Raw genomic sequence first — 14,432 nt, forward strand, 5'->3', positions numbered from 1 at the left:
TCTCTCTTGCTTTTCTTCCCTTTTCTGCATCCTTCACTTATTTCCTTGCTGTCCCTATCATCATGTTTTCACTTTGTTTGGTGTCTTTTCTCACTCTTTTTCACTAATCTAACTCCTCTCCTCTCCTATTATGTCTGCCTCCTTCTTTTCCCGTCATTATGCATCATTATATAACTGTCTGTTAATTCTGGGCAACTTTAACATCCACACCTGCTGTGCCTGTAAAACCATGGTCACGGAGTTTTGTCCTGTTCTGGATTGCTTTGGTTTCTTTCAACAGATAAATTAAGCTTCTCATGTTCCTGGGCACATTCTTTGGCCAGTCTATTATATGGATTTACTATTGACAATATTAATATTAATCAATCAATCAAAATTTATTTATATAGCACATTTTAAAGAGCGAAGTACACCAAAGTACTTTCCAGTAAAATCATGATACAGATAAAAATCACAATATAAAATATAAATTACACATATAAATAAAATAAATAAAATAATTCCATAATCTAAATCTAATTAATGATGCTTCTTTGATCATAAGTAAATTGTGTCCAATCCACTGTGTAATGCCCTTTTCCCCTTACAGTTAACTCGTCAACTGTAAAGCAGTTTTCTGAAACTTTTTAGAGAAATGCTGTGGAAAACTCCATCACAGCTGTTGATGCCCAGCTGTGATGGAGGTTGCCACAGCATCCATCTGTCCATTCTCTTGCACTTTTTCTTCAAATTCAAATTCAAATTTTTATTTGTCACATACACAGTACGATATGCAGTGAAATGCTTAGACAACTGCTCGTGACCTAAAGAAACAGAAAAAAATGGCTATGAATAAGATAGGAAATAAATATGAAAATTAAAAAGGGTAAATTTAACTAGGAAGGAATAAATTAAAATAAAATATAAAAATTTAAGTTGAAAATAAAATAACTGTACAACAAAATACACAATACACAGTATAGAAATATATAAGAATGTATGAAGAAATATAAATATATATATACACAATAACAGCAGCTGTACAAGTATTAAATGGAAATGAAGAATATAATGTCCAGTGTTGTGCAATCCACATTTGTAACTGTCTTATCAGGGTCACAGGGGCGCTGGGGCCTATTCCAGCTACCATAGTGCGAGCGGTGTCATACACCCCAGGCAGGTTACCAGACTGTTGCAGGGCTAACACAGAGAGACAGACAACCGTTCACATTTATTGGCAATTGAGAAATAAACCTAATCCTACTAACTGCATGTCTTTGTGGGAGGAAGTGGGTGCACCTGGAGAGAACCACTGCAAACTCAAAAGGACCCGGGGTAGATATCGGGCTCAAATTCAGGACCTTGTTGCTGAGAGGCAACAGTGCTAATAAACAAATTAAAGATTGCAAGGAGGAGATTAAAATTTGTGCAACTGAGGACCATTATGTCAGTTCACAGTTTCCACTGTGGGTATACGAACCAAACGGATAAACAAACCTTACACACTAAAAGTATGTAATCTAAATAATTGACCATTTAAGCAGCTTCAGAGTAACGGCAGTGTTTTCTGTAAATGTAAAAATCCTTATATTGTCACAGCTTTTCTCTTTACTGTGTTCCTCGCTACACCACAAACTCAGACAGCAAAGATTTCTTTTTGGCTTAAATATATTGCTTCACCAGACAGTATGATGAGGCTAGGAGGTCAGGAGAAGGGTAAGGTGAGTGTCCGCAGCCATTTGTAAAACACAGTGGAGGCTCTGTCATGATTGCAGCTGCAGCTGGTGGTGTTGAGGAAAATTATGAACATAGAAAAGTACCATCAGATTTTCATTCACCATGTAATACCTGCTGTCTGGAAAGCATCTGATTGGCAACAGCTTCATTCTTCAGCATGATAATGATCCCAAAAATCGTGCAAATGCAGTGAAAGCATACTTGTATACCCAAGCCCACACCTCAACAACTGAAGTAGTGAGAACATAAGGGAAGATCCAAAACAGAACATTGGAATGTCCTCCAAGAAGCCCAAGAATAATTCCTGGAGATTACTTAAAGAATTCATATAAAAGGTTACCTCAGAGAGTTCAAGCTGTGACGAAGAATAAAGGTGCAGCAGATAAAATAAGTATTGAACACATCACCAATTTTCCACCAAATACATTTCTAAAGGTGCTGTTAACATGAAATTCTTATCAGATGTTAGAAACAAGCAATCCCTCCCAACCAGTGTTGGGGAGTAACTGAATACATGTACCGCCGTTACGTATTTAAAATACAAAACATGAGTAACTGTATTCCGTTACAGTTACCGTTTAAAAAGGTGGTATTTAGAATACAGTTACTTTGTTGAAATAAATGGATTACACGGCGGTACTTCCCTGTTTCATATTGTGGCGGGTCAGGACTGTTTGGGTTTTGTTTGACAGCTACGTTCTGTTGTTCCAGGCGGCAGCGTTACGGTTGCCATGGTTACAGGGTGATGCTCTCTCTCTGCGTGTTTCCTGGGTGAGAGAGCGCCTGTTGTTGTTGTTGTGCTAAGCTAACAGGCAGAATGCTACAGGTATAGCTCTAAAGAATGTAGCATCATGGGCAGTGTAGTCCGTGCTGCAGGGAGAATGGACTGTCATACACGTTATGTGTCTGTGAGCGAGGGAGGGAGAAAAAGGAAAAGTACGAGCTGTCATCGAGCAGAAACGGGAGCTGGAAGCATGTAAATATAATAATAACCACTGCAGCCAAGAAGAGAGCCTGACGAGCCCAGCTGTAAGTAAGCTATTAAGACTCGACTGTACACCGTGTTCGTGTTTTCCTCTGAAACAATAAGTTCCATTGGAGCAGCCTTTCAACGCCTCTCTCTGTCTCTCTCTAGCAAAGTTGACCCAGACAACAAAGTAAAGCTAGTTTTCGGCTACGAGCCCAACACAGAACCCACCGTATTAGCCAGAGGTCCTTTACTACGGTTCGGAGCCGCGGACCTTCAGTAACAATAATAAATCACAGTAATAGTACATTCATGTAGTTGTAAAAAGCATGATAATATATTAAGTAATCCAAAGTATTCAGAATACGTTACTCTCATTGAGTAATGTAACGGAATACGTTACAGAATACATTTTGGGGCATGTATTCTGTATTCTGTAATGGAATACATTTTAAAAGTAACCTTCCCAACACTGCTCCCAACCCATCCAATCCTTTGTTGGTGATGAGAGCTTTAAGACACCTCCTTTATGGAGAAACTAGTTGCATGCATTGCTCAGATTGATTTGGGCCCATTTTTCCACACAGTCTTCAAATCCTGAAGGTTCTACGGGCGCCTTCTATGAACTCGGCGCTCTGGGTCAGGTGACCATTCTAGCAGCTTTATTATCTTTCTCTGAAACTACTTAACTGTTTTCTCGACTGTGTGTTTAGGATCATGTCCACCTTCATTTCATCGTTATAATCCTGGTAGATGGCAGAAGACTTTTAAATGGTAAATGGCCTGTATTTGTATAGCGCTTTTCTAGTCCCTAAGGACCCCAAAGCGCTTTATACTTCATCCACACACACATTCACACACTGGTGATGGCAGCTACATTGTAGCCACAGCCACCCTGGGGCGCACTGATAGAGGCGAGGCTGCCAGACACTGGCGCTACCACTCTGACCACCCAAGGTGCCCAAGGACACAACGACCGAGACTGTCCAAGCCGGGGCTCAAACCGGCAACCTTCCGATTACAAGGCGACCTCCTTGAGCCACGATCGCCCTTTCTTTATCAAGAATTTTAGTGCTTTATCTTCAATTATATGAAGCATGTTAGAACCATACAGTGTAAAACAGCCCCACACCATAATGTTCCCACGGCCAAACTTCACTGTTGGTGTGGTGTTTTCAGGGTGATGCCTTTTGACCTCCAAGCATGGTGTGTGCTCTGGCATCCAAAGAGTTCAGTTTACGTCTCATCTGACCACACCAAAGTCTCCCAGTATTTCACCAGCTTGTCTAAATCTTGTTCGGCCAAGCTGCAAGCAAGCCTCAACATGCTTTTTCTTCAGCAATGAAGTCGTGCGTGGTGAGCGTGGATACAGAACATTGATGGACAACATTACTTATTGTTTTCTTTGAAACGACTGTACCTGCTCATTCCAGGTCTTTCTGCAGCTCTCCACAAGTTGACTCTGGGACAACTCTTCAACACTTTTTTCACTTCACTGTCTGAAATCTTGTGGGGAACAACTGTATATAGTGAAATGATGTTCTGTCCACTTTCAGATTATGGCCTAATAGTACTCACTGGAACCTTCAGTAGTTTAGAAATTCTTCTGTAACCATCAGGATGTTTTGCAACAGCAAGGCCGCAAAGGTCGTGAGAGATCCTGGTTTTACCATGAGATGTTTCCTTGGTAACGAGACCTTTTTACAGGCCATCAGTCTGACTGAACCAGCTGATATTAATTTGCACTAATTGGCAGGATTGTGTTTTAATTACTGATAGATTTCAGCTGGTGTCATGAATTTCCATCTATTTTTGGACTTCCCATTTTGCATGTTGTAACGGTGGTCTGGCGAGGAAGGAGTGGCTAGGAGGCCCATATGGTGTGGAGGTTAGTCAGTTAGACAGAACAACATACATACATGTATGGATCATTGTAACGCTAGCCCATTACAATGGTATGGTTTCTCTAACCAGATCCCTGGAGAGCAGTATACTCGGCTGCAATGGCTGCTGCTACACTCACACTAGGAGACTCTCCAACTACTACAGTAATAGGACTATTAATAGTATTAATACCAGCATATTTTAGTATTACTTTCTGAAATAATCTTCAAATGTTATATTTTCCTAACTTTTCTATTGGCGAAAGTACAGGATAGAATGAAAACAGGTTTTATGTCCATCATGATGTCCCAGTGTCTGTACTGAATAATGCTATGACTTGGTGGACTGCCTCTATGTGATTAAGAGACTTAAATAATGTTGTGCATCTTTCTCATCTTATCTGCTTTACCACAAATGTGCGTTTAGCTTCCATAATGATTGAGCCTTTGCCTTAGTTGTGATATCTAAAGGCTCCACGCTAAAATGGGTGGATTAGATTGAAATCTCTGATTATTCACTCTAAATTATTTTTTATAACTACAATAGATCTTCTGATTAATTAGGTTGCTTTTGAAGGTAACATCGTAATGTTTAACCAATTGAACTGAGGTTTGCAAATGTGAAAAGGGTTGATTACATTTGGAAACAGCATAGTCCATTAATATGAATTACTGCATGACATTGTGATTAGGAGCTGAGCCCCTGTCTGAAGGCAAAAAGCAGGTACAGCAAGGTACCCTTGATACAGCAGATGATGAATGTATGTATTGTAATAGCACAGAGCACACATCCTGTTTTAGCCAGAAAATGTGTGCTGTGATGACGTTTAATTAATGTAACCTCTGCTTCTCAAATATATAAATAAGGATCTTAAAATATCATATTGTGAAAATGAAAGCGAACAACGTGTCAAATTTTGGATATGATAACAGAAACTTGCTGATTAGTTAATTTGAATTCAGTACATGATGTGATACTTGGGAAATATTATGCTGAAGATTTTTCTCTCTTTTTTTAAATAATCAAGCCTTTAGATTCACCACAGGGGACCTCCACTCAGCCTGGCAGGGCCTCAAAACCATCTGTGAATACTGTGGTCACCACCCCCAGAACCATCCAGGTGGAGGGCAGCAACCCCTCCTCCCTCCCTGACGACCTCAACGCCTTCTACACCAGGTTTGAGACGGACAACGTCACCCAGCTTGAGGAGTCCAGATCCTCACTCAAACCTGGCAGCTCTGCACTCACCTTCAGGACTGAGGACGTGGTGAGAGCCCTCAGGAGGACCAGGGAGAGGAGCTCACCCGGTGCTGACAACATCAGCAGTCGAGCTCTGAGGCACTGTGCAGGGCACAGGAAGTGTGTTCGGACTCTATTTCAACTGACAGTCACACCGTCCCCCAGCTGTGGAAACACTCCACAGTCATCCTCATCCCCAAAAGAAACAATCCAAAGTCTCTGAATGATCTTCGTCCAGTGGCCCTCACCTCCCTGGTGATGAAGGCCATGGAGAAGATCCTAAAACAGCACATCGTAAGAGCAACTGACCCCCTGATGGACCCTCCAGTTTGCTTACCGTGCACGCAGAGGTGTCGATGATGCAAAACTCTTCATCTTGGACTGCATCCACAAACATCTGGAGCTCTCTGACTCCTCCGCCAGACTTCTGTTTGCTGATTTCTCATCAGCGTTCAACACTCAGCCTCGTATCCTGGCCTCTAAACTTTCCTCCCGATTTCACCTGATGATCAGCTAATCCTGTGGATTAGCTGATCCACAGGATTAGCACAGAGGAGAAGCTCAGGAGGTGCCACCAACAGCTACACCTCCTTAGGAAACCCAACTACTTTGGAGTCAGCACACCCATCATGATGACTTTTTCCTATACTTTCCTAGAAAGCATCATGACCTCCATCACCTGCTGATTCCCCTCCCTCAGCCTTCATACAGGAACAGACTGCAGCACACTGCATCAGCGTGCTCTAAAATCATTGGCCTGTCAGAACTGGCACAGGTTTTCAGCAACAGGCCCTTAGGCTACGTCCACACTCGCCTGGATAGATTTGAAAACAGTGTTTTTGCCTGAAAATGCTCCGCGTCCACACTAGTGTTTTCAGTCATTTTCACAGAGTTGTGTACTGTTACGTTCCAGTCCTGTGCATGTGTGAAACTCAAGAAGATTCGACCTGCCTCATTTCTGTCTGCAGCTTATTTACATGCAGCTCGTTTAAAGGTTGTGTCAAAAGGTCGAGGAAAAGCACAGAGTTTTTTTAAATGGACTCACAATGAGGTGGAGTTGTTGCTGCGAGTAACACAAAAGTACAAAGTTGCAAAAGCGAGTGAGAATTAAAGAATTTGAAGAAAAGCTCTCTGGAGCATGTACAGGCTGATATTAATCTTTAATAAGGCTGTCAAACAAAACAACTGCTGTACAATGCCCTCCACTATCTTTGTTTAATTGGTCACATGACTGGATCGCATGACCAAAATGCATCATCGTTTTCAAAAATCTCAGTTTTCACTGTCCACACTGCGAGGAAAACTCACCGTCTTTAAATGTGTGCGTTTTCCAGAGCGTTTTCAAAACGCTGCGTTTTTCCTCGGGGAAAACGCCGTCTCAGTGTGGACAGGAAGCCAAAACGGAGAGAGAACGATGCATTTTCAAACAAAAATGCATTAGTGTGGACGTAGCCTTAGACAGGCAGCCAAAACCCTCTCACATTCTTCACCCCACATTTCAATGGCTCCCCTCTGGGCGACGCCTCCACTGCATTTCCTGCAGGACTGAGAGGAGGAGCGCCACCTTTGTCCCCAAAGCCACTCTGCTGTTTAACTGCAGCCGATGAGACCATTTCCCACACCAGAAACATAAACTACACTCGTTTATACTGCCGACACTTTATTCACTTTTAGTCATTTACAGTTATTTATTCACCTTTCAGTCACTTTAATTTTAAAACTGTGTATATTCTGTATATTTATTATCTCACTCTTATTGCCTGTTCGTATTGTCCTTATCCTCAACATCACGCTGCTCTATTGTATCTTAATTGCCCCTTGGGGATAAATAAAGTCTTTCTGATTCTGATCTTGAAGAACTTTATGTGTCTTGGATCTGAGTGTGTGAGTCTTGTTCCTTTCCTGTTTGTCATTTCCTAATTAGCCCTCTGCATATTATACTATAGTATAAAAAGGACTATAATATAAATAGTCCTGTCTTCCCATTAATCTTTGTCACAATGGCAGTTATTCAAAAATCCAGTCAATGCATAGAAGTTAGATGAAATGAGAAGAATTCAAATAATTTAGAAGGATAAAAACTGTCTGAAAGGCCTCTTTTCTAAGTTATTCATAGACAATGATCAGCTGTGACAGTTTCAGGTCCTTCTACACTGCATTGTTCCAGAACATTCAACATATCTAAAAGCTTTTTTTCCAGGCACTAGTTAGAATCAGCACCTGTAAAACCTGATGAATGGAAAAGAGACCGTGTTGGTTTCAGTTTCTGCTCATGCAAGTACACAAAAAAACCCAGATTCACACTCTCTGTTACTTTTTACTCTTCATATGCATTTGTAATGAAACAACACAACATAACACAAAAGTATGATGATTACTAGGGCCACATTAAGACAAAAAGTTGTTGACCATTTAGAGAATAAAGTAAAACATGTGGAGATTAAAGCCCTCTGCAGAATACCTTGCATAAATGAGTTAGTGGAGCTCTATTAGCACAAACACACAGTGTGGTGATGAGTGTAAGGGTGTTAAAACAATGGTGCAGGAAGCTGTGTGTGTGTTCAGAAGGAAAAACACACAAACTTGGAAGAGTTGGTCAGATGTGGACAAGATGAAATGGTTGGCAATGGACAGATGCAAGGATACCAGTGGTCACACCTTGTGCAGTAAAGAGGATACATGTTATATCACAAGACACACTGGAGGGTCAAATGGTGGAGAGTCCCAGATTTAAGCCCTGTGGGAGTAACCCACTGAGAGGGTCATGGACCCCCTGATGATCGATCCTCTACCTAATCACACGAGCCAAGCTGTGAAAGCGGGTGTGGGTCACAATCAGCTAACAATTGAAAGCTGTCAGTTCATGATCACCAAAGTCTCCTGAGTCTATAAGTGACTGTTTCTTGAATCTGGTCTGCGCTCTATCCAGCAGCAAATGTTCCTGCAGGACGACCGAGCTCCCCCGCACTCAAGGTGAGGTTTCTCCTGGGAACAATGCTCATAATCCACGACAAAAAGATCATTTTAAGACTTTTATGAAGCTTTAATCACAGATTAATCCCTCCGATGCTGGCACTGCAGAATTTGTTAACAATATAACTCTACCAAAACTAAATGACAGACAGGTTGTGGCTTTGGATTCACCTCTTTCAGTGTCTGAAGTCCATGAAGCCCCACAGCATCTCCCAAACAATAAAGCACCAGGGCCAGGTGGTGTTTTGGCGTTTTGATGTTGTTTTGATGTTAGCGCCTACCTTTTTCAGAAAGATAGTCCGGTCACTCAAATTCAGAACAATCTCCAAACATGAACTCTCATTAGTCTACTTCTTAAACCAGACAAGGATCCTGTGTTCCCAGCTACTGCCCAATTTCACTTATAAATGGACCCTTAAAATACTTTGCAACCCTCGCCTGAAGATTAGGAAAAAAAAATCACCTCATTCATAATTTATTCCAACCAAACAGGTTTTATTAAGGGTAGGCACTCACCGAATAATACACACAGACTGTTAAATATAATAGATTATTGCTCTATCAATAAATTAGAAACCACAGTTATCGCTTTAGATGCAGAGAAAGGATTTAACTGAGTAAACTACAAATTTTTACCAGCAGTTTTACATAAATTTGGATTTGGTTCATTCTTCAAAGACTGGGTTAAAACACTGCACAACTCTCCAAATTCTTGTGCTAAGCCAAATTATCTTATTTCACAAAGCTTCAGAATACAGAGGGCTACCAAACAGGGCTGTCCGCTTTCTCCTGCACTTTGTTATATTTATTGAGCAGCAGCAATATGACAAAATATTCAAGGAGTTCAAGCTGAAAATGCAGACCATAAGTATGAATGACTTCTCCTCAGGAACTCACAAACCTCGCTTATAAAGACGATCACACTTAGAGATAGTCAAAGGAGCTTGCAAAGAAAAGCGTCTGGACTTCTTTAAGTTACTTGAAGACGTTTCACCTTCATCCGAGAAGCTTCTTCAGTTCTAAGGTCAAATGGTGGAGAGTCCCAGATTTAAACCTAGTGGGAGTTTCCCCCCACAGAGGGACAAAAGGACCCCTGATGATCCTCTAATCGCCTGAGCCAAGGTGTGAAACTGGGTGTGGGTCCCAATCAGCCAGAGTTTCAGGTGAGCTCATTGTGAAACCTGGCCCCACCTTATCATGTGATTTCCTGAGGTCAGATGGCCCAGGATGTGAGTGGGCGTTAAGGCGTCTGGGAAGGATCTAGAACTGGATTATAGATGGCAGAGAGTTGGTGTCGTAAACCACCGCCTGCTTGCTGAAACTTTCCAGGGATTTGATGATGACTCTTTGGCAAACTATTGTTGCATAATCCTGCACTTAGGTGAATAATTTACTCTAATTATGTCTTTTTTTCTTGGAGTGAAGTAGTGTTTAATTACTTGTAACACATACTTTGAATGAGGCGATTGACCAGCCCAGCGTCCACAGATAGGAGACCCATCTGTGCCTGATTCGACAGATTTAATAAAGACCCAGTCAGGATGAATACATGAATCTAGTCATTGTTGTGATTCTTTCTAAAATTGTTGGCAAAGAATTAGATTTTGATGTTTTCTTTGACAACAAAAATCAATATTTATCATTTATCTTGAGAGACGTCTGTGTGTGCAGAGGTGTAACAGAGATGGCTGCTTCAAATGTAGACAGAAGTGCAGGCAAACCTGAACCTTTACCCCAGACCGCTGCGCCTTTTGGTCATACTCTTCATTCATATTGAATTTTCCTCACAGCTGCTGCTTATATTAAATTAAAACAGGGATTAAATTTTAAAGTCCACATTTGGTACATTGTTTTTTCTTTAGCAGAGAGACTTTCCAGGCAGTTTGAACTTGGCAGAGCAGAGCTGCAGACCTCCAGAGGGCAGCGGGTGAATCTTTGACTCAGAAGATGTGCTAAACACCAACACCAACAGGGCCCACACAGCTCCACTTATATCACTTATGCAGCTGTTGGAGTTTCACGTCTTCTAAATCACCATCTGCTGCAGAGCTTGAAGTGTTTTGGCTCAGTGACTAAAAACGTCCTGCTATGATTGGATGAGTTTCCTTGTATTTATTCAGTGTCTGCCATTGCATGACCTTGTTTCTTTCCCAAGGTTATACGGTTCTGGTCTACAGTGAGGGGCTTTCACACTGGAGGCTGCTGTTTGCATCTTCTTTCCAACTTCTTTCCAATTGTAACCAGTGTTGCCAACTCCTCAGTAAGGAAAATCGCTATTGGTTGTCCTAAAAGTCGCTAGAAGTCGCCAAATGACGTCATCACCTAATTTGCATAATTGGTCATGCTAATGTAATTGTAACCTACGTTGTTGGAGAAAGAAATAACATCGTGGAAGAGACATAAAGTGAGTAAAAAACGTCCTAAATGCATTTAGAATTTATTTAGAACTACAAATTAAATTTCTTTTAGCAATTATTGTTTTTTTTAATGTCACAATTCCAACCCTGCTCCTTTACCCGGGCTTGGACCGGCAAAAGTGACCCGAAATTGGCACTCTGGTGGAGTTTCTTTGTGTGTGTGTGTTTATGAGTAGTTTTAAACCTTGTGATCCACAAAACAGCATAACAGTAAAAGAAGAATTGACTGCGTTACAGTCAGTGCGGAGCAGCGGCTTCGCTCATGCGCGATTCATTTGCCGTTTGGATGCACAGGTGTGAACATCACCTGCCCTGATAGCAGCTGGGGGAGGACTATCCTCCACCCGTGAGCACTTTGGCACAGGTGAGGCGCCCACAGCAGCACCGCTGCTTGTTGAGAGTAAGAGCGATACGCGTTTTCACGTCAAAAAGTCATCATAAATAAGTCTCCAATAACACCAGAAAAAGTCGCCAGATTTGTCGCTTTTTAGAAAAAAGTCGCTAAGGGGGTCTGAAAACTCGCTAAATATAGCGACAAAGTCGCTAAGTTGGCAACACTGATTGTAACCAGTTTTAACCTGAAAGATACAAGATTACAGACTCCCACAAGCTGTGGAGCACTCCATGGAAAGTCATGTATAATAACTTTTAAGGGATACATGGAAATAATATAATTATATCATTCAGCAGAACTTAAACTAAATATATAATCCAAGTAGAGATAGTGTCTGTCTCCTGAATCTAAACTGGAAGCTGGTTCCACAGAAGAGAAAACTGTTAGTGTTAACTCGCTAATGGAGATTTGTCGCGTTATGGCGTTAATGTCATTTTAACGAGATTAACGCTGACTAATAAAAATGTAAAAAACTATGAAAAAAAAGTAGAAATGACCATTAAAGTGAGTTCTCTCCTGTTTAGTCTCAGCTGTCTTTCCCCTCAGATTACTTGAAGCAGGACATGATTGCCCCAATTAAGGAGATTTCTGTGCAGTGCCATTGAAGATCATTTTTACATTATTTATGAAGACTGCTTCTGCTCAGTGTTACAGGAGCCATTAGATGGTTCCTTTTCCTGCATCAGCTAACCCTACATGGTTTCAGCATTAGCTTCCTGAGATTCACACTCATCATAACACAGATTCCCAAGCTGATTGCTTCAGTGGACAAATTAAGAAATTAAGTTTTCTATCTGTCTTTGCGAGTGTTCATACAACGTTTTTCCTGCAGGATGACTTCACTGCTCAGCTCCCTTTAAGTAATCCAGAAACAGCACACTCTTCTTCCTGCAAAACCCAAAAGAATAAGTATCATTCAGAGCACTGAAACATTCACATGAATAAAATACCAAAATTTAGTAAAATATTACTGTGCCTGCAGTCAAAGAAGAGGCTCACTGAGATGACATTATCAATAAAAATAGAGCAATTCGCTGCAATAATTGTTCAACATAAGACCTATTTCCTCTTTGAAGTAACTGGGACTGTTCTGGAACACAGACTACAATCTGTAGGAAAAGAAACTTTTCATTTCACCTTTCATTCTTTTTACATCATTAGCCTATTTTTCCCTCTTTTTTAAAAATTTGTGAACATTTAAATAAAGCAAAATGGCCCAAAATGAACCCAGAAACAAGATTTATGTTGTGTTGTTACCATCAAGGTCACCTGAATCACCAGAGGTATTTACCTAAGACAGGTGGAGCATGCCCTGGTCATACTACCCATGAAAAGCAGAGCTGGTGCTGTTATAAGCCCCAGCTGGAACAGAAATGACCCTCCTGGGAGTGAGGAAAGCTCCTCCTGTCCAGTGCTCAGCTCAAAAATCTATCTAAGCTGTTTCTTGGTGCTGCCTCTGCGGTAATGTGGACATCGTACCACTATGTGCTGAAGAGAGACTTAAATGTGAAAGGGAAGCTTTTGCTTTAAGGTCAGTCAATGTCCTGACCCTCACCTACTGTCACAAGCTCTTGGTAATAACTGAAAGAATGAGATTGTGGACACAAATGAGAGAAATGAGCTTCCTCTGAAGAGTGATTGGCCTTAGAGACAGGGCGAGGTCTGTCATTCAGGCGGAGCCAAAAAGTAAATAGTAGATTTGTGATAATAATAATTAACATTGTAATGTAATAATTTACTTTATTTGAAGATACATTTAGTATCCTTGGCTATTATAATTACTTTTGTTATTATGATTGCGTCTAACAATAAATGATATTTTGTGTGCTCATTATGTAAGACATACTAATGACATGTGTGTGTCAGGGTTGCTGGGTCGTTGAGCCAGTGTTTTCAGTTCTGGCCCTTTTCTTTTATTGTGTTAGTCATCCCCCGTGTGCTTTGTCTTTAGTTCTATTGTCATTAGTTAGATTTATTTCAGCTGTGTTCTCACCTGTTTCCAGTCATCCTCACTGTCCTGTCTATTTAAGCCCTCGGATTCCCCCTTGTCTTGTTGTTGTCAACTCCTCGTGTGTGTTTCCAGTTTAAGATTGTGGAAACCTGCAGTCAGCTGGTCACCTGGATGTGTGACAAAACGTTTCTCCCACAAAAAATGCTTAAAGATTAACAGAATCAACCTTTGGGATTTACTTACCTGAATGATTGAGCATGCACCGAGATGTTTCCAGTTTAGAATAGAATGGAACAGAATAGCTCTTTATTGTCACTGTTGCAAGAACAATGAAACACAGTTTGGCATCTCTCCACAATAACACAGGCATTTACATTTACACAAAAAGATATGTACAAGGTATACATACACATGCATACATACATGTGTTCATTCAGTTTGGACCCTGCCTTCCCCCGTGCCTGTTTAAGTTTCCTGGGTGGGCTAGTGCCAGCCGATCCCTGCTCCTGTTCGTGCTCCCAGGATGGCTCAGATCCTGCCTCCCCCCTCACCTGTTCCAGTTCCTCGGGTGGAGTCAGCTAGTGTCCAGCTGTCACCTGTTTCTGTTCCTGCTCCCAGGGTGAGACCAGCCAAGGCCCAGTCCACCTCTGCACCTGGACCTGTTCCTTGTGTGGGGGTGCCTGGTGTCCAGCTAGCTTCTGCACCTGTCCCTGCTATGGCCGGTGAGGGCGGACAGGACCCAATCCGGTCCTGCACCTATTTTTCTTGTGGGAGTGGCTGGGCTTCAGTCAGTTCCTCCACCCGTACCTGTTTTCAAGGATAGACAGACCCAGCCAGCCTGAGCCAGCTGTGTGCCCTGCTCCGTCCAAGCCACGGCATCCAGACCCTGCT

At 41.6% G+C, this 14,432-nt stretch overlaps 1 long non-coding RNA gene across 1 annotated transcript in view; it reads right to left on the minus strand.

Annotated features, from left to right (window-relative positions):
• Positions 1 to 14,432, minus strand: part of LOC146492421 (uncharacterized) — a 425,011-nt gene that overhangs the window by 199,506 nt on the left and 211,073 nt on the right. The gene's annotated exons all lie outside the window — the stretch shown is intronic.

This window comes from Neolamprologus multifasciatus, chromosome 23 (genome assembly GCF_963576455.1).
Source record: "Neolamprologus multifasciatus chromosome 23, fNeoMul1.2, whole genome shotgun sequence".
Classification (NCBI taxonomy): Eukaryota; Metazoa; Chordata; class Actinopteri; order Cichliformes; family Cichlidae; genus Neolamprologus; species Neolamprologus multifasciatus.